We start from the raw sequence: 21,841 nt of genomic DNA on the forward strand, positions 1-21,841 counted from the left end.
TTTCTTGATTTTAGGTCATTCTTCCTTCCAAGAAGGGGTATCACAAGTCTGTCCTTTTTTTTTTTTTTTAAGATTTTATTTATTTATTTGAGAGTGAGTGTGAGAGAGAGCACTAGCGGGGGCACGGTGAAGGGCAGAGGAAGAGGGAGAAGCAGGCTCTCCGCTGAGCAGGGAGTCCGACGTGGGGCTCGATCCCAGGACCCTGGGATCATGACCTGAGCCGAAGGCAGACATTTAACCGACTGAACCACCCAAGTGCCCCCACTAGTCTTTCTTTAAAATACTCATTCAGAGATTCGAAGTGAGGTTAAATGACCTACCACCATCACCAAGTGCCATTAAACATTTCTCTTTTTTAAAGTAATATAATACCATATTTGCATTTTGATACTAGTTTGGGGTTGGAATGAAATTCACCTTTAAATTTACACTTGTTCTTGAGACGTTTTCATCTATGTACAGAAGTACGACAATTAGCATTTATAGAGCACCTACAGTGGGCCAGGCACATTACTAAGCATTTTCACACTTTGGTATTTCATTAAAGCCAAAATTACCTTGTAAAGTAGATTTTATTATCTCATTTTACAGACGATTTGCAATAGTTCACGAAGTGCCCAGTTTTTGTTTCTCTGCCCTCAGAATCCAGACGAAATGGTTGGTTAGGCTTGCTCTTTTGACAGGTATCATCAATCAAGAATTACAACCACCTTAAATAAATCACAATAACAAAAATGCAAAGTGAAAGTATTGAAGGATGATATCCTTTGAAAAAACAGCTAAACCTTCATTTCAACTCCTTAAATTCCTTAGGTCCACTGATCTTCCAGTCACTGAAAGAGTCATAGTTATTTTCAAGACAAGTAAAATTGAAGTCAGCTCTTCTTTTTGGTTCATGTTTCTTTTCTAGAGCCTCTAAAAACACTGACCATTTTACAAAAAAACAAATCTTTTCATTAATTAAAGAGGAGCACAAAAAGAGCACAGGCTGCTGTCACCAAGAAATTACTGAGCATATGTGCTCGGCAAGGCCGAGTGCTAGGCCCTGTAACACAGAACTAAGTACGGTTCCCTACTCACTTGGAGCTCACAGTTTCTAGGAAGGGAAACAGATCTTAAAGAAATGTCCATACAAATAACAATTTAATTACAGTCATGGTAAGTGCCACCAAGGAAACTTAAAATGGGGTGCTATGATAGCTTTCATAAAGTTGTGCAAGTCTAAGTAAAAATTGGGCAGAATCTCAATATAATCAGGGAAGTAAAAAGACAAACTTCTCTTGTTCCTGTGAAGTGGCTCCTTTAAAAACATACAGTCTGAAGGATTACATTAAATCTCTACAAATACCTGATTCTATTTATATTTTATATATCCTAGCGTAAGTTTCTTTAAATTCAATTCTGATGTCTTCAAAGCCACTCACTCCCCTACAAGACACACACACATAAATAATGAACTTCAGTATTTTGAAAAGCAAAACATTTATCAGCATTTAAGTCCAAGGCTCAACGAACATTTAAATATAACACACATAATATACTTATAAAAATTAAAAACAGACAAAACCAGTAACATTTATCAAATAATGTGGAAAGAATGGTTAAAATGCAACTTGTAGTGAAACCACGTAAAAAACACCGTAATGTTAATTTTTTAAGTATATGGAAATTAGGATAAATGGGCCAATTACTTGGCTTTTGAAAAAACATAAGAATAACATGGGTTAGGAAAGTACAAAAGCAGCAAAGCACTAAAACTGGTCATAGTCTTCCAGTAAAAAAATGGCACCTAATATAAGGAATAAATTTAAAAACTTTTAAAATATGCTTAAGAAAATGTGTCCAAAATGTCTCAAATCTCACTAGCAATTAATGATTTTATGTCAAAATAATAAATAAGAAATGTACAAACTGTTCAAATACAATAAATACATATAAATATAAATACATTAAAGATCTCTCAAGGGGTGCCTGGGTGGCCCAGTCGTTAAGCGTCTGCCTTCGGCTCGGGTCATGATCCCAGGGTCTTGGGATCGAGCCCGGCATCGGGCTCCCTGCTCAGTGGGAAGCCTGCTTCTCCCTCTCCCACTCCCCCTGCTTGTGTTCCCTCTCTCGCTGTCTCTCTCTCTGTCAAATAAATAAATAAATACCTTTTTAAATTTTTTCTTAAAAAAAAAAGATCTCTCATGAGATTTATCTCCGTTTTCCTATTTTCTCCAAGGTTTACCTGCATCTAATTTATATATACATATGTACTTAATGGTTCAAGTAACATCCTACAGCAGTGTACATATCTCACCAGTCACTTTTAAACATCTTCCCTGTTTCATTCAGTCATAAATTTGTTAGTAATATAGGGAACCACATGACAATCTTTTTGGAACAAGGTCCACACTTAGACACATGAAGTTCAAAAGTAAGGCCCATGTGGTCCTGAAAGTATCATGTGACTTGAAGAATGAAAAATTCACAAATCCTCACAAACTCGGCTTTTCTTGCCCCTTCCAAAAACTGTCTTTAAAAGGACAAGTGAACAGGGGCACCTGGGTGGCTCAGTCGTTAAGCATCTGCCTTCGGCTCAGGTCATGGTCCCAGGGTCCTGGGATCGAGCCCCACATCAGGCTCCCTGCTCAGCGGGAACCCTGTTTCTCCTTCTCCCACTCTCCCTGCTTGTGTTCCCTCTCTCGCTGTGTCTCTCTGTCAAATAAATTAAAAAATCTTTAGGAAAAAAAAAAAAAAGGACAAGTGAACCATAACAGGAGTCGTCTTATCATCCCATATTTATTTAAAATCTAATACATTTAGGAGCGACTGAGCCACGCGTCTGCCTTTGCTCGGGACATGATCTCGGGGGTCCTGGGGTCGAGCCCCGCGTTGGACTTCCTGCTCAGCAGGGAGCCTGCTTCTCCCTCTCCCTCTGCTGCTCCCCCTGCTTGTGCTCTCTCACTCTGTCAAATAAATAAATAAAATCTTAAAAAAAAAATCTAGGGTGGGAGGATGGGTTAGCCTGGTGATGGGTATTAAAGTGGACACGTTCTGCATGGAGCACTGGGTGTTATGCACAAACAATGAATCATGGAACACTACATCAAAAACTAATGACGTAATGTACAGTGATTAACATAACAATAAAAAGCAAAAAAATTAAAAAAAAAAATCTAAGGACGCCTGGGTGGCTCAGTTGGTTAAGCATCTTGCCTTCGGCTCAGGTCATGATCCCAGGGTCCTGGGATCGAGTCCCACATCGGGCTCCCTGCTCGGCAGGAAGCCTGCTTCTCCCTCACCCACTCTCCCTGCTTGTGTTCCTGCTCTCGCTATCTTTCTCTCTGTCAAATAAATAAATAAAATCTTTAAAAAAAAAAAATCTAATACATTTAAGGTACTCCATATATATGATGTAATAGGAGCCAGACAGAAAGTCATGTAACCAAGCTTCCAGCACAGTGTGGCTGGCTTTCACTTTCCTTGTAAGCTAATACCTACTTTACCAGGTTATTTTAAAGATCCTCCCCCAAAACGGCACAGTATTTGGCATACTGTATGTACACAAATGGTGGCTAATATAATTATTTTAAATCAAATTAGAGACAGGAAACAAATAGAAAATGAACAGTACAAACTGCCATTAGAAGCCCTACCAAAGCAGAGAAAAGGAAGAAATGCCCAGGAGCCCAGCTGAAATTAAAGCTTCACGGAGAAGGTTAAGAGACAGGCTCTGCCTATCAAGAAGTCTCGGACTTATCGGACAAGAGGGAGAAGGAGTGATTAACAGAGAAGCAGAGATAAGACTACAGAATTAGGGGCACAACATAGAAAACTAAATCCAGTATCATTATTAGTGAGCAAAAAAAAAGAAAGAAAAGAAAAAGAAATTAGAACTAAATCATGCACTAGAAAGAATAAAACCTGTATGAACAGGACAAAACAGAACATCAAGTCCCAATGTCTAATCACAAATTTTTATCACAGGTTATCTTTTCTCTTTTAGAAAAAAAAAGGGTGTTGAGACAACAGTCTGTTTAGAAAATACAACACCTACTCTCAAAATACTAAAAAGACTGATACAAATGTGACTACCTACTTCTATAATATAATCTGACTACTGATGATAGTGACTTTCTTCAGAAAAGTATTAAGCAAATCGATGAACATTACTAATACTTAAAATGACCTAGAAATGAGGGGGGAAACGCAATACTTTTTATTGGGCTGATAATGTTTAGCAGAGGTATAAGTAGTTTACAAATAATGCTTAAGCTTCTTAAACCCTCAGAAATGGGACTAGTTACATATAAACGTATTTATGAAATATAAGGATCCCCCATTTTTTGAAGTTCAAACTAGGCCACTTCCCTTTTTTGAAAGACCTACATGAGTACCTATTTTCACTAACCGAAAGACATCCAGAGAGGATTTTCGCTTTTATGAAAAAGGCAAAAAGCAAACACAGCGTTCAGTGTTTGTTTCGCAGCAAGCCATTACAGAAAGAGTGCGCATGCAGCAGCTAGAGTGGCGCCACCAAGCTTCTTCCCCAGGAACTGCACTCAACATCTCAGCAGCAAGGTGCCTGGGGTTTGAAACAGTGTGGGTAGACTTGTGCTTTATCTCGATTTATTTTGTGCATTCATTAGCAAGATGTGTCCTAAGGTACCAGAAAAATCTAAGAGAAGTTATTTTTGGGGTCTGGGAATGCTCGAAAAATTTCCCATATAAATTAATGGTAGCTGCTTCTTCACTTCATGCCATTTTGGTTTTTACCAGGAAAGGTCTCATAGGAACCCTCTATTTTCAGATAGCAGGGGAAACATGCACATTCAAATTTTAATAACCATTTTTTTAATGATTCCTTGAAGGTTTAAAAAAAAAGTTTATATTCTTACTAAAACTAAACTGGGAAAAATTACAACATAAGTCAAATTAACATTTAGTATATGGCACTGGGATTTTTATGACAGTTTTTATGTGAACAATCTTTTTAAAGTCTTCATTTATCTAAGAGCAGCAAGGATATAGAACAAAAGAAATATTGTAATTGCTTTGGGGATTTTTTTACCACCATATTTCAAAAACACACAAACAGTCCAATTCATGCCATTTCGTGCCAAGAAAGCTATTTTTCCCCTCAAAATACAATTTAAAATACTCTCTAAATTTAACTCAATATTAATATGATTTAAATTTACATTTAACTGCAATATAAAAATATAATTTGTAGGCCTTTCAAAGAAAGTATCTTTTTTTAAAATACCTCTGAATATACAAAGAAATAATCTTTAGGCTTACTTGGAAGCTAAACTATATAAAAGTAAAGCCTTTAATAGAAAAAATAGTGACTTTTACAAATATTTAAGTTAAAATGGCTCTCTTTTGGAGCCCTGTCAGAGAAAATATCTAAGTCTGTTGCTCCCTAAGTGGGGGCAGGGTTGAAGATAATGCTGCAAAAGCGATCCTAGCCTTACCAGTGCGGCTCTAAACTTGAAGTGCAGTGGTAGGCTCTGGAACAAAGAATGTGTAACTTGATCTCTTTTCCTTCTCTCCTCCTTCACAGCAACATTTAGAAAGTAATTTAACTTCTCAAAATGGCATCTTTGTGCTGCTTAGGGGAAAAACATCTACTCACTAGTACAGTGTAAGGGAAAAAAATAAGAAATCAAATCACTTTTTTAAAAATGGGTTTTCCTTTACAGTGATATTTTTGTGTCAAACATTCAGTATATATAGACAAGCCAATTATAAATGAAGACTATTTTTGCTACGTGAAGGCCCACAATGCAAGATTAAAAAATGCAGCTCAGGTTTTAAGAACAATTTGTCAAACACTCAGTATACAGACAAGCCAATTATAAATGAAGACTTTATTTTTGCTACGTGAAGGCCCACAACGCAAGATTAAAAAATGCAGCTCAAGTTTTAAGAACAATTAGTCTTATTAATACAAGGTGGAATTAGTATTTATTTTGCTTCTACAACAAAGAGAGTCATTAGCTCCAAAGAAGTTTCCGGAAGAAAAAATAATTAAGAATACAAGTAATCTGGATAAATTTGAATTTAAAATCTTTGTGTCTAAAAGAATCATGCAAGTTATATATGCTTTTAATTTTAATATTATCTCTTCATTTACCCTAATTTAATAAAGGAGACAAGTCAGTTTGAAAATCTGGAGAACAATAAAAACCTGAAAAAAAAATCTGCTAGCCAGGTATCAAAGGATGTACTGAACATTCTCACCACGGTCAAAATGTTTAAAGGTTTCCTAAAATACCACCAAAATTTTATATGACTTTTATACATCTCAAAGCACTTCTACATTCATGACATAATTTGATCCTCACAACAACCTTGTGAGTTAGGTGGTCACGAATTTGCTTAGTTGAGACAGTCACAAAAAGGTTGGTGGAAGTCTCTCGACTCCAGTCGATAGTCCCAAACTATTTCTATTTCAGTACATACCAGTAAGCATTATTACCCCCTTTTCACCAGAGAGGAAACAGGCTCAGAAGTAAATACCTTGCTAAGGTCACAATGCTGATATACTTAACTGTAATCCTTACACCTATCAAAATAAGCAAAACAGTTTAATGCAATGTAACCAACAAAAAAGCCAATTGTGGTAGAATCATGGTCCCCTCAAAGACATCCAAGTCCTAACACCCTTGGAACCTGTGAATGTTACCTTATATGCAAGGGACTTTGCAGATGTGATCAAGGGTACAGAAACTGAGATAAGATTATCTGTTGGTCTCAATCGAATCATGGTCCTTAAAAGCAGAGAACCTTTCCCAGCTATGGTTTGAAAGAGACAGAGATGACGGTGGGTCAGAAAGATGAGAGACCATGTTGGCTTAGAAGATGAGGAGGCAGGAAGCCATGAACCAAGGATTGTGGTTGGCCTCTGGAAGCTGGAAAAGACAAAGAATCAGATTCTCCCCAGGAGCCTCCAGAAAGGAACACAGTCCTGCAGATACCTTGATTTTAGCCTGGCGAGACCTGTGCTGGATTTTTGAGCTGCAGAGCTGTAACATAATAAATCTGTGCTATTTAAACCACTAAGTGTGTGGTAATTATTACAGCAGCAACAGAAAACTAATATACCAATTGTACTATATAACCAACGGCTATAGACTGAATGCCTGTATCCCTCCAAAATGTGAGAAATACATGTCTGCTGTTTATAACCCACTCACTTTATGGTATCTTGTAACAGTAGCCTAAACAGACTAAGACAATTGACTATTTTGTTTTTTAAAATCTTACAATACTAAAAAACAATCTGCCAATGAGGAGATGTGTCAGCAGAAATCCTATCCTACATACAGATGAAATAAAAGTATAGGTATCCATCACTACACAACTAGGTGTGCTGCTAATGACATTCTGGCCCAATGTTATACCTAGAAAGTCTATTAATTAATCATTCAGTCATCCATGTCTACAGTTTAAATGGAAATTTTCTTTTTTTTTTAATTAACATATAATGTACTATTTGTTTCAGGGGTACAGGTCTGTGATTCATCAGTCTTACACAATTCACAGCACTCACCATAGCATATACCCTCCCCAATATCTATCACCCAGCCACCCCATCCCTCTCACCCCCCACCACTCCAGCAACCCTCAGTTTGTTTCCTGAGATTGAGTCTCTTATGGTTTGTCTCCCTCTCTGGTTTTGTCCCGTTTCAATTTTTCCTCTCTTCCCCCATGATCCTCTGCCTTGTTTCTCAAATTCCACATACCAGCAAGATCATATGATAATTGCCTTTTCTCTGATTGACTTATTTTGCTTAGCATAATACCCTCTAGTTCCATTCACATCGTTGCAAATAGCAAGATTTCATTTTTGATGGCTGCATAATATTCCTCTGTGTGTGTGTGTGTCACAAAAAATTTTCCTTTGACCATGAATAAGCTTCTAAGTGCTTAAAAAATTACTTGGAATTCAATTTTCATTACCATTAGGATACACAGTGGATTTAAATGACAAACATATTACAGATTTGATAAGAAATTAACAACATTAAAGGTAAAAATTTTACCAGAAATATTAATGAGATAGATGGGCCTTTGCTAAAATTAGATGATTCAGCATATTCTTTTTTTTTTTTTTTTAAGATCTTATTTATTTATTTGAGAGAGAGAGAGAGCAGGGGGGTGCAGAGGGAGAAGCAGACTCCCTGCTTGCAGGGAGTCTGATGCAGTGCTGGATCTCAGGACCCTGGGATCATGACCGGAGCCTAAGGCCAACGTTTAACCAACTGAGCAACCCAGGCACCCCCGTTTTTTCATTTTTTAAAAGAAAGCATGGAGAAATTATGTTCATATAAATAGGTGAATGGGAATAGAAGGTATTTTGTCAGTAGTCACATAAGTTTTAAAATTCCTTCTGAGTTATTTGTTGAAAAATCCCATAGTGATTTACCATCAAAAATGTTTTTAATGATTTAGCAGCTGATTATTTCTGAAAACTGGAATTGAAAAATCCTTCAATTTCATTGGAAGCAAAAAATTGGAAGCCATTAATGGATTTACTCCCCAAAGATTAAAGCTATTTACTTTCTCAATGCTAACACCAACATTTGGAATTGCCACTTTAGTGATCCCTGAGGTTTTGTTTAGTTTTTGGGAGATATATTTAACATACCATAAAATTCACTCTTTTAAAGTGTTCAATTCAGGGGTGCCTGGGTGGCTCAGTTGGTTAAGCGACTGCCTTCGGCTCAGGTCATGATCCTGGAGTCCTAGGATCAAGTCCCGCATCAGGCTCCCTGCTCAGCAGGGAGTCTGCTTCTCCCTCTGACCTTCCCCCATCTTGTGCTCTCTCTCACTCTCTCTCTCTCAAATAAATAAATAAAATATTAAAAAAAAATATTTTAAAGTGTTCAATTCAGTGGCTATCAGCATATTCACAAACGTGTACAACCATCACCACTATTTAATTCCAGAACATTTTCATTACCCTAAAAAAGAACCTTATGACCATTAACAAGCATACACAACTCCCTCTCTACCTAGTCCACCAAGCCATTTTCTGTCTATGTCTATGAATTTGCCTATACTGGACATTTCATATAAATGGAATCACACAATATTTGGTCCTTTGTGACTGGCTTCTTTCACTTAGCGTAATACTTTGAGGTTAATGCATGATGTAGCATGAGTCAGTAGTTCACTTCCTTTCATGGACGAGTATTCCAATGCATAGATAAACCACATTTTACCTATTTATCAGTTGGCAGACATTGGGTTGTTTCCTCTTCTTGGCTATTATGAATAATGCTGCTATAAACTTGCATGTGCAAGTTTTTGTGTCAACATACATTTCTAATTCTCTCAGGTATATACCTAAGAGTGGAACTGCTGGATCTTATAGTAATTCTATGTCTAACCTTTTGACAAACAGCAGATTGATTTCCCTAAGCAGCAGCATCATTTCACATCCCCACAAGCAGTATGAGTATTCCCATTTGTCCACATCCTTACCAATACTTGTTATTAACTGTCTTTTTTTTATTCTCACCATCCTATTAATGGGTGTGAAGTATCTCACTGTGGTTCTGATTTGCATATCTCTGATGACTAATGATATTAAACATCAATCTATCGTTCTATCCATCTTACTAGCCACTTGTACATCTTTTTTGAAGAAACATCTATTCAAATCCTTTGCCCCTTTTAAAATTCAGGGTATTTTTTTGTTAGTTATAAGTGTTCTTTTCATATTCTGGACACAAGCCACTTATCAGACATATGATTTGCAAATATTTTCACCTATTCTGCAGTTGTCTTCTCACTCTTTTGACAGTGTCCTTTGATGTATGCAGGTGTTTAATTTTGATGAAGTCCAATCTATCCATATTTTTCTACTGATTGCTTATATTTCTGATGTCATATCTAAGAAACCACTGCCTAATCCAAGACCACAAAGATTTACACCTAAGTATTTTTCTGAGAGTTTTATAGTTTAGCTCTTACATTTAAGTCTTCAACTTACTTTGAGTTAATTTTTACATATGGTATGAGGTAGGGATCCAACTCCCTTCTTTTGCAATTGAATATCCAGTTGTCCAGCACCACTGTCTTATTGTCTTAGAATTATCTTGAGATCCTTTTTTCCCCTGAAGTACTTCCACCACAGGGCAAATGCCTCATGGTAAAAGCAGGGAGAGAGGAAGCATTATGCCATTCTTTTGTAAAATGAAGAAGGACAACAGTGGAGAGGAATATGGGAAAGAAGTAACTGCCTGAAAGACTGGTTCATAGGAAGATCAATTTTAAGAAAGAGCACATGCAGAAGTTTAAGGTCTGGACACTGATTCACTTAAAACTATCCATGTGCTTGTGTACCTCCAGGAGTTTGTGTCTCCACTTGAACACTGTGCTACACTCCTGCCTCAATTCTGGGGGGAAAAGTTATCATTTGTGAACAATTTTTTCATATTTCAATTGTGTAAATAATGAAATAAAACGGGGCTTAGGATGAATCTAGTGATAAAAGGAAGTCTACAGGTTTTTCACCCTATACCACTCAGCCAAATAGAAAAATTCACTTCTGGGGCACCTGGGTGGCTCAGTGGGTTAAGTGTCTGACTCTTTGGCTCAGGTCATGATCTCAGGGTTGTGAGATCGAGCCCTGGGCTCCGTGCTGGGCATGGAGCCTGCTTAAGAGTCTCTCTCTCTCCCTCTTCCTCTGCCCACCCCCCATAAAAAGAAAAGAAAAATTCACTTCTATTCCATTTTACATCAAACATATTTGGTTCAAAGCATGAATTAATGGAATGGAATTTTTCTTAATCTTATTTTATTAACGCAAGAGTAATAACAAAAAAGCACTAAGAAATCCTACCTTGAGTCTACTAGTTTACTCACTTTATGCCTAGGCTCCCTTGAAACAAACTCTACTAGGCTAGGGACACAGTATGGCATCGCTGAACAGAAATGTTACGGTCAAACCCTCAGCTCCATGGTATGCCACTTCTCTTTCCCCTAAAATGTATGTTTAGTCAAATTCCTTTCCCCTGAGCTTGGTCCAAATTACGATACTGGCAAACAGATATGCTATCTATTTCCTCTTATCACATAACTGACAGTTTCATAGGTTTGTAGTGTAACCCTGGGGTGATTTCATTTCCCATGACTTTACTTTAATTGGAATTAAGCAGAGACAGTATTTTCACACGTGATAATTTACTAAATATTTCTGCCCATGTTAACTAACTTCACCACTTTTGAATCCTAATCTAAGTACTTACCCAATAAATCTGAATATTTTATTTTGGATTAAAAGCTTCCATCTGTTGTTGTATATTTCATACCCCAGTGTTGCCTTCCATTTTACACTTTATTGGTTTTTATTGTGTAAAAGTTAATTATTTTTCAAGTACCCAAGGATTAATTAGTGGCCCTTTTCTCCACTGGTGTGTTGTTCCTGGTGCTAAATTTAAAATGGAATTGTTTCTGTACTCTTATACAATTTGTTTAATTATTCCATTTTTTAACCTACTATTATGTGGTGTGGTCTGAACTGAGATATGTTTTATTTATTTTTTTTTTTAAAGATTTTATTTATTTGACAGAGAGAGACACAGCGAGAGCAGGAACACAAGCAGGGGGAGTGGGAGAGGGAGAAGCAGGCTTCCCGCTGAGCAGGGAGCCCGATGCGGGACTCGATCCCGGGACCCCGGGATCATGACCTGAGCCGAAGGCAGACGCTTAACGACTGAGCCACCCAGGCGCCCTGAGATATGTTTTAAAAGAGTGTGAAATCTAGGGGCGCCTGGGCGGCTCAGTAGTTAAGCACCTGCCTTCGGCTCAGGTCATGATCCCAGGGTCCTGGGATTGAGCCCCACATCGGGCTCCCTGCTCGGCAGGAGGCCTGCTTCTCCTTCTCCCACTCCCCCTGCTTGTGTTCCCTCTCTCGCTGTATCTCTCTCTGTCAAATAAATAAATAAAGAGTGTGAAATCTATAATGCAAACATTAAGTGGTATTGTTATGTGTAACTTTTAACTCCGATATCATTTGCAGAGTGACAGAGATGACATGTCAACCAGGTAAACACTGATTATTCAATAGTGCTGAAAAACTGGCTGGCTGTCTGGCTTCAAAGAAAAAAAAGAGCCTTATCTCACTCTTTAAACCAAAAATAAACTGTAGATAAATAAGATATTTAAAGTAGAAGAGAATAGTTTTGTTCTCAATTTTTAATTATTCTCAGTCAAGGGGAGGCCATTCTAAGCATGACACACTTAAGTTACTGAGGGAAAGAATGGTAAGTTCCTTTTAGGAAAAGTGACACGTCAGTTGCCCGTTAGACATCCAAGCAAAGCATAAATCCATATTGCTTAGGAGGGGTTCAGACTGGCGATTAGAAGTTGGGCATCATCAAAACACAGATCGTTTCAAAGCCTGGAGGTAGGATCAGATCAAGGGAATGAATGTGGCGAGGTGAAAGGACTGGGTCCTGTAGGCACTCCATGAGAAACAAAAGACTGAGAGGGAAACAAAGAAGACCAGTCCTGGAAGCCAAGTGAAGAGAGTGTTTCTGTGGGGAGAGAATAAGGGACCACCCGTGTCAAGTACAGTTAACAGATCAAATAATGCAAGAGCAAAAAAGGAAGAGTCATGGGTAACCTTCACAAGAGCAGTTTAGGCACGTGCTGGGAGGGACAGCCTAATTAGAGGGGGCAGACTCAAAAGATAAGAGGAGGAAAAAACTGGAAACAAAATATAAATACATCTTTTGAAAAAAAAAGAGGTGGGGGGATAGAGCAACAGAAGGGAAAGTGGAGTTAAGAGAGGTTGTGTTCAGGATGAGAGGAGATGGAATTAGATGCAGCACAGTGCAGGGCGCGGCCCTTGCTACCAGGACGGTCAGTTCATTCCTTAAGATAGAGGGAAGGCAGAATACATGGCGTATCTTCTTAAGGCATCTACTTTCTCAGTGAGATAAAAAGTAAATTTGTGTACTGAGAGTAAAGAATGCTGAAAGTAATGTCAGAGGTCTGAGGAGGAAGAGGTTTAAATGACCAGCTAGGTCAGACTAGCAGAGTAAAAGGACTATTGTTGAGCAACATGAAGGGCTCATCTGACTTGATAGTCATTAACTGGAAGTAAGACCAATCGGCAAAGCTAATTCTCCAGCCACTTGATGCAGCAAAAGTGCAAGTGTACAACCAAAGCACCCAAATGAAAAGCAAACACTGAACTGAAGGGAGAAATAAACAGTAACACAACAATAGTAGATTTCAATATCCCACTTTCAATAACAGATAGAAGCAGACAGAACATCAGTAAGAAAACAGATTTGAACACCACTTTGGACCAAACGGCCCTAACAGACATACACACAACACTCCACCCAACAGTAGCCAAACACACATTCTTTTTTTTTTTTTTTTTTAAGATTTTATTTATTTATTTGACAGAGAGAGAAACAGTGAGAGAGGGAACACAAGTAGGGTGAGTGGGAGAGGGAGAAGCAGGCTCCCCGCTGAGCAGGGAGCCCGATGTGGGGCTTGATCCCAGGACCCTGGGATCATGACCTGAGCTGAAGGCAGCCGCTTAACCGAATGAGCCACCCAGGCGCCCCCAAACACACATTCTTAACCACACATGGAACATACTCCAGGACAGATCACATGTTAGGCCACAAAACAAGTCTTTACAAAGTTAAGAATACTGAAATCATACCAAGTATCTTTTCCAACCACAAAGGAATGAAACTAGAAATCAAGTGTAGGAAAACTGGAAAATTCACAAATATGTGAAAATTAAACAACACACTCTTCAACAACTAATGGGTCAAAGAAGAACTAAGGTAAATTAGAAAATATCTTGAGACAAATGAAAACAAAAACACAACATACCGAAACTTATGGGATGCAGCAAAAGCAGTTCTATGGGGGAAGTTTACAGCAGTAAATGCCTACAATTAAGAAAGGGAAAGTCTGAAGTCAACAATCTAACTTTACACCTCAAAGAACCAAAAAAAGAAAAACTAAACTCAAAAGTTGTAAGGAAGAAACTGAAAATGATTACAGCAGAAATAAACAAAATAAAGGACAGAAGAACAATAGAAAAAATTAATAAAAGACTTTATTTTCTGAAAAGATCAACAAAATTTACAGACCTAAGAAGGACTAAGAAGAGAGAAGGCTCAAATAACTAAAATCAGAAAGAGGAGACATTACAACTGATGTCACAGAAATAAAAAAGATTTAAGAGACTATGATGAATAATTATACATCAACAATTTGGATTGCCTAGAAGAAATGAATAAATTCCTAGAAACATACAACCTACCATGAATCATGAGAAAAAGAAAACCTAAACAGACCTGTAACTAGTACAGAGATTGAATCACTCATCAAAAATCTTCCAACAAAGAATAGCCCAAGACCAAATGGTTTCACTGGAGACTTTTACACATTTAAAGAATTAATTTAAAGAATTAATGCCAATCCTTCTCAAAGTCTTCCAAAAAACTAAAGAGGAAGAACACTTCCAAACTCATTTTATGACCTCTGATCCCAGAGCCAGACAAAGATACTATTAGAAAACTTTAGACCAGTATCCCTGATAATATAGATGCAAAATTCCTCAACAAAATACTAGCAAACTGAGTTCAACTGCACATTTAAAATATTACACACCATGACCAAATGGGATTTATCCTCGAGATGCAAGAATTGTTCAGTGTAAGAAAAGCAATAAATGTAATATACTACGTTAATACAAGGAAGAACAAAAATCACATGATCATCTCAACTGGTACAGATAAATCATTTGACAGAATTCAACAATCTTCCATACAAAAACACTCAACAAACTAGAAAGTATTACTTCAACATAATAAGATCATATATGAAAACATCATACTCAATGATGAAAACTGAAAGTTTTTCCTCTAAGATGAGGAACAAGACACAGGTGACTGCTCTCACCACTTCTACTCAACATACTACTGAAAGCCCCAGCCAGAGCAATTAGGCAAGGAAAGAAAAAAGAAGGCATTCAAAACAGAAAGGAAGAAGTAAAATTATCTCTGTTCACAGATGACATGATATTATATGTAGGAATCCATAAACATTCCACACAGGGGAAAAAAACCTGTTAGAATAAATGCATTCAGCAAAGTTATAGGATATATAATCTACATTCAAAAACTAGTTGTGTTTCTGTACACTAACAATAAAAAATCCAAAAAGGAAATTAAGAAAACAAACCCATTAAAAAAAAGAAAAGAACCCCATTTACAATAGGGAGTGGGGGAATGGGCAAAATAAGTGAAGGGGAGTGGGAGATACAGGCTTCCAGTTATGGAATAAGTAAATCACATGAATAAAAGGTACAGCATAGGGAACACAGTCAATGGTCTTGTACTAGCATTGTATAGTGATGGATGGCAGCTACACTTGTGAGCATAGCATAATGTATAAACTTGTCTAATCACTATGTTGTACACCTGAAACTAATGTAACTTTGTGTGTCAACTATACTTCAATAAAAATTAATATTAAAAAATAAAATGGAAGGAAAAAAGAAAAATGCTGAAATAATTTTGTTGTTTTGAAAGATGTATATTTACAGGTTCACCAACATAGAGAATGTTTTCATTTTAGGATCATTTCAATGCTTTGTAATAATAAATTGACACGAAACAGATTATATTAAAAAATAATGGCCTATTAAAAATAAAGGAAAGAAAATACTTTGGAATAAAGTTAACCAAGGAGGTGAAAGACTTGTGCACTAAAAACTACAAAACATTGCTGAGAAAAATTAAAGACACAAATAAACAGAAAGACAATGTCCATACTGCCCAGAGCGATCTACAGATTCAATGCAATTCTTATGAAAATCCCAAGAGCATATTTTGCATAAATAGAGAAAACTATCATAAAATTCATATGGAATCTCCAAGGACCCTGAATAGCCAAAACAATCTTGAGAAAGAACAAAGCCAGAGGCCTCACACTTTCTGACTTCAAAACATATCACGAAGCTCTACGGTAATCAAAAAGTATGTTACAAGCATAAAGACAGACATACAGACCATCAGAATAGAATAAAGACCCCAGAAATAAACCCTCACATATATGGTCAAATTACCTTCAACAATGGTGGAAGGCTAGTCTCTTCAACAAACGGTGCTGGGGAAACTGGATAACCACATAAAAAAGAATGAAGATAGATCCTTACCTTACACCATGTACAAAACTTAATTCAATATGGGTTAAAGAGGGGTGCCTGGGTGGCTCAGTCAGTTGAGCATCTGACTCTTGGTTTCAGCTCAGGTCATGATCTCAGGGTTGTGGGATCAAGCCCTGTGTCGGGTTCTGCGCTCATCAGGGAGTCTGCTTGGGATTCTCTCTCTCCCTCTTCTTCCCCCTCTGCCCCTCCCCTCATTCATGCTCCTGCTCTTTCTCTCTCTCTCTCAAATAAATAAATAAATAAGATCTTTTTAAAAATGGATTAAAAACTTCAGCATAAGATCTAAAACTATAAAACTCCTAGAAAAAAATACAGGGAAAAAGCTTCATGACATTGGGATGAACAATGATTTCTTGAATATGACACCAAAAGAATAGGTAACAACAACAACAAAAATGGACAAATGGGACTATGTCAAAACTTAAAAACTTTCACAGCAAAGGAAGCAATCAACAGGGTAATAAAAAGGCAACCTACAGAATGGGAGAAATACTTGCAAACCATAAACTGGATAGAGTATTAATAACCAGAATATACAAAGAATTCCTACTCGTAACAAAAAAATAATAGTAACCTAATTAAAAATGGGCGAAGGACTTGAATAGACATTTTTCCAAAGATATACAAATGGCCAACGAGCATCTGAAAGATGCTTAACATCACTAATAGTGAAATTCATCAGTGAAATCCAAATTAAAACCACAATGAGATATCACCTCATACCCATTAGTATGGCCCTTATCAAAAAAACAGAAAATAACAAGTGTTACAAGGATGTGGAGAAACCAGAACCCTTGTGCACTGTTGGTGGTAATGTAAAATGGTGCAGCCACTATGGAAAAACAGTATAGAAGCTCTTCAAAAATTAAAAATAGAACTATCATAGGATCCAGCAATTCCATTCCTGGGTATATATTCAAAAGAATTGAAAACAGGATCTCAAAGAGAGATGTGTACACCTTTGTTCTTTGTGGCATTATTCACAAACCAAGAAGCGGAAAAAACCTAAATGTCCATCAACAGATTCATAGGTAAAGAAAATGTGGTCTACACATGCAATGGAGTATTATTCAACCTTAAAAATCAAGGAAATCTTGTCCTATGCTACAAACATAGATGGATCTTGAGGACATTATACTAAGTGAAAAAAGCCAATCCCAAAAAGACATGTACTGCATGATCTCACTTACATGCAGTACCTAAAGTAATTAAACCCATAGAAACACAAAGTAAAGGGGTGGCCAGTTGCCAGGGGCTAAGGGGATGGAGAAATGGGAAGCTGCTGTTCAATGAGTATAGTTTCAGTCAGGTAAGCTGAAAAAAGTTCTAGAGATCTGTTGTATAACAATGGGCACATAATTAACAATACTGTAGTGTACACTTAAGTCATTAAGAGTGTAAATTTATGTTATGAGTTTTTTACCACACACACAAAAACGTGCAGGGTAGGCACAACTGGATTTATCCAACATTGGAGTTTCTCAACTAAGCAATGAAGCAAGTGAGGGCAAGGGTGTTGGGAATATTTGCAGCTGAACAATTATGACTGACCACAGAATTCAAACTGAGTAAGGAGCAGAGTGAGAACATAAGGGGGAGTGTGGTGAGGAACAGTAAAAAAGCAATAGGATCAGTGGGTTGTAGGTCCCAGTGAGATAAAAGGATTGTTTATACTAGAAGGCATGAGCTGGAAGGATCAGAAGCGATGATCAGAGAGTAGGGTACATGAAATTGAAATTACAGATTTATGATTATGATCACATTATTATCATATAACAGATCTGAGGCCGGGGCAGCTGAGGTAGAGAGGAAGACACTGGCAGAGGTCAAGGAAACAAGAGACCAGGAAAGTAGTGGAAGAATCAGCCACCTGGATGTTGAGATGGATCATCAAGAATTAAAATAAACTAGTATTGGAGATAGTGAGCCATATAAAGTAAAATCTTCACAGAAGAGAGGGGGTTGGGGAGAGGAGGAAGGAATAAGCCCAGGTCCCATGGAAAACTGCGAGGAGCAGTAGATAGTATTACCGAATGAGGAGACTGAAAAATCATGTTTTCTGTTTGATGTTAAGTAAAGTGAGAGGGAGAGTGGTGTGGGAATAGCGAAGAGGGGCAAGGAGGAGAATTCATTTCCAAGTCCAAAGAAGAGTTGGTCTGAAAGAGAAAACCCCACCGACTTAAGTGGGCTGCAAAAGAAATCAGGGTTTTCCAGTGTGAATCAAGTTTTAGTTGCTGGGGTTCTTAATCAGAGGCCCATGACCTCACAAAATTCAGGAGGTCCATGAACTTGACAGACTAGACGGGAAAAATTACATCTTTAGTTTCATTAACCTCTAACTGAAATATAATTATTTAATTAGGAGAGTAGGCAAAACCCACAGTAGTATGAGCAGCACCTGCAACTTTGTAACCAAAAGAAATTGGATATTCTCATCAAGTTACATTGCTGCAGATAATTTAAAATATTATTTATGCCTCATCATTTTTAAAAAATTAGGGTAGTTAAAACCCACCATTGGGTTATTTAATGAGTTCATAAAAGAACATATATATTACTATATCTAAAAAGGTTTAGGGGCGCCTGGGTGGCTCAGTTGGTTAAACGACTGCCTTCAGCTCAGGTCATGATCCTGGAGTCCCTGGATCGAGTCCCGCATCGGGTCCCTGCTCAGCAGAGAGTCTGCTTCTCCCTCTGACCCTAACCCCTCTCATGTGCTCTCTCTCAGTCTCTCTCTCTCAAATAAATAAAATCTTTAAAAAAAAAGGTTTAATTACTTTAATATCTGTATTTCAACATAATTGGTTTCCTTAGAAAACCAATGTGTTTTATCTTACACATTTAAAAACATTGGTCTGAAAAGGGGAACAGACTGCCCAAAAAACTTCAGAACGCTTGAGAGCAAGAAGATGAATAGAATGGTCAGAAAATGAGGCACAACGGAAAGGCTCCAGGGGTTGGAGGGCAGTGGAAGGAAAGGGTCAGCTAAAGAGATTAAACACAGCCTTAGGTCCCCGTAAGTTCAATGAGAGGTTAAACAGAATGAGGGAGACATAGAAAATGTTAAGTGGAAAAGGCAAGTTGCAACACAGAATGCATAATGCCATAATGCATAATGCCAAAACACACAAAAATGGAAATATACTTTTGTAAAGGGAGAGAAAATTGTAGAAGGATATATAAAGTGGCAACCGTGGTTAAGAGAAATAAACTGAGAGGGAGAGAGCAGCAACAAACGCAGAAAGGGGAAAGCTCACTTTTCCATATTGTTTGAAAAGTTTGCTACAAGTATGTATTACATTAAAAAAAAAAAAAAACTAGTTATTTTTAGGGGAATCCTTTTTCTTTTCCTTTATATATTCTCTTGTATTCTTGCAGGACACTAAGGGCTAGGCTTCTGGGCTCTCCAGAGAACTCAGTGATGCGTTCTTTCAGAGAATGCTGTCTAAAAACAAAAATTTTTTCGGAGCCCCTGGGTGGCTCAGTCATTAAGTTAAGATTTCCTCTGAAAATCTGTGTAACACAGGGATCATCAATTACTTTAAAGTCTTGTAAAAATATCTGGCCCTTTTAAAGGGTATATCTTCAACAATTTTTTCTATTTCTCTTTTCTTTTTTTTTTTTTTTAAAGATTTTATTTATTTATTTGACAGAGAGAGACACAGCAAGAGAGGGAACACAAGCAGGGGGAGTGGGAGAGGGAGAAGCAGGCCTCCCGCCGAGCAGGGAGCCCGATGTGGGGCTTGATCCCAGGACCCTGGGATCATGACCTGAGCCGAAGGCAGACGCTTAACGACTGAGCCACCCAGGCGCCCCAATTTTTTCTATTTCTTCATCAGCTACTGGATTATTGAGCTTAGTGTTGTTCTTTTTTTCATAGAAAATATTTTACCAGTTGGGTTTACTACACGCTTTAGGTAGTTTTACCCCTTATCAAGTTGAGGAAGTTTCCCTCTTTTCCTAGTCTACTGGAAGTGGCTACTGAATTTTATCTGGTATCTTTTGTTATCAATTGAAATGATATTATTTTCCTTCTTTGATTTACCAATATAGTGTAAATGACACTAAAAGGTTTGCTAAGATCAAATCATCCTTGTATCCCAGGGTGAGTTTTTCCCTACACAGTTTTGACATACTGTTGGATTCAGTTTCCTACTATCTTATTTTGGATCTTACAACTAGGTGATAAAGGAAAATAGCCTATTGTTTTCTTTTCCTGTGCTATGTTTTTTGCTAACAGAATTATGATCGCTTCAAAGGGCATCTTCTCTTTTACATTTTTTTTCTTTCCTCTGGAAATCTATGTAACACAGGGCTCATCAATTACTTTAAAGTCTTGTAAAAATATCTGGCCCTTTTAAAGGGTGTATCTTCAACAATTTTTTCTATTTCTTCATCAGCTACTGGATTATTGAGCTTTTCTATTCCTTCTGAAAATTTTATTAATTTATATTTTCCCAGAAAATAATCTGTTTCATTAATTTCTAGAATGTGTGGCATGAAGTTATGCATGATATCCTCTTCTGAGGCTCTCATCTCAGTATTTGTAGAGGTGTCCCTGACTTGTTTGTAATGTTTGCCTCCAGCTTGTTTTCTTCTTAACCAGGCTTGCCCAGAGTCTGCCAGCTTTGGTTTTACTGTCAAGAGCTATTTTATTTTGGGAGCACAAGGCTGGCTCAGTTAGTGGAGCATGCGACTCTTGATCTTGGGAGTTGCAACTTCGAGCCCCACGTTAGGTATAGAAATCACTTAAAAATCAAATCTTAAAAAAAAAAAAGTTGTTTTATTTTTCATTAACTTGTAATTTTATATTTATTACTTCCTTCGTTCTACTTTATTTGGGCTTATTTTGTTTTTAATCAGTTTAAACTGAATATCTTGTTCATTGAGCTCTAATCTTTCCTGTTTACTAGTTAATATTTAACTGCTATGAATTTTCCATAAAGTTTCACATTGGCAACATTGATCCGTAGTGCTCACTGTAATTAACTTGTAAATTGTGTGACTTGAGTTATGATCGTCCCTTTAAGCTATTTAAAAGGAATTTCTCTTCCCTTGCTCCCAAAGAAAGTAGATGTTTTTGTTTATTCTGTATGGTTCTGTTTTTTTTTGGGGGGGGGGCATCCTACTGCTCATTTCTATTGCACTATGGTCAGAAAATATAAATATAACCTATTTTATTTTTGCTTTCTGAAAATCTACTGATTTGTGGCACAAAACATACTCACTTTTTTGACTATCCCACGTGTTGGGAAAGCATACACATTCTTAAGAAATCTCTGCAGGAACAACAACCAGTCTTCATTAATGATCCAGAACTTAGAAATGTAAAGCCACTGAATACCAGTAGTTATTTTTCCTCCCCATAGCCACACAATTCCTTATTTCGGCAATGCATCTGATTCACTGTTCTCTCTATAGATCAACTTCCGATCACTGAGCTACTTGAATCCCACCCTTGAATCTGTGTCTAATGACCTGAGCACTCCAGTACTAACTCTAGTCAGTCTCTGGTGATGCAAAGCAAATTCCTAGGCCACACAATCCAACTGGCCCCACCTGGATCAGGGTCCCATCCTCACTCTACTCAACTACAGCCAAGGAAAGCAAGGTCACTGTTGAAAGGCTTTTTAA

General features: G+C 37.4%; 1 long non-coding RNA gene across 1 annotated transcript in view; it reads right to left on the minus strand.

Annotated features, from left to right (window-relative positions):
- Positions 1-553: 553 nt before the first annotated feature.
- The window catches only part of LOC144380707 (uncharacterized), a 43,678-nt gene continuing 22,390 nt past the window's right edge, over positions 554-21,841 (minus strand). The window contains exon 2 of the long non-coding RNA XR_013444913.1: positions 554-710. This is a non-coding gene — a long non-coding RNA (uncharacterized LOC144380707). The remainder of the gene's footprint in view (positions 711-21,841) is intronic.

Source organism: Halichoerus grypus, unplaced genomic scaffold (assembly GCF_964656455.1).
Source record: "Halichoerus grypus unplaced genomic scaffold, mHalGry1.hap1.1 HAP1_SCAFFOLD_93, whole genome shotgun sequence".
NCBI lineage: Eukaryota > Metazoa > Chordata > Mammalia > Carnivora > Phocidae > Halichoerus > Halichoerus grypus.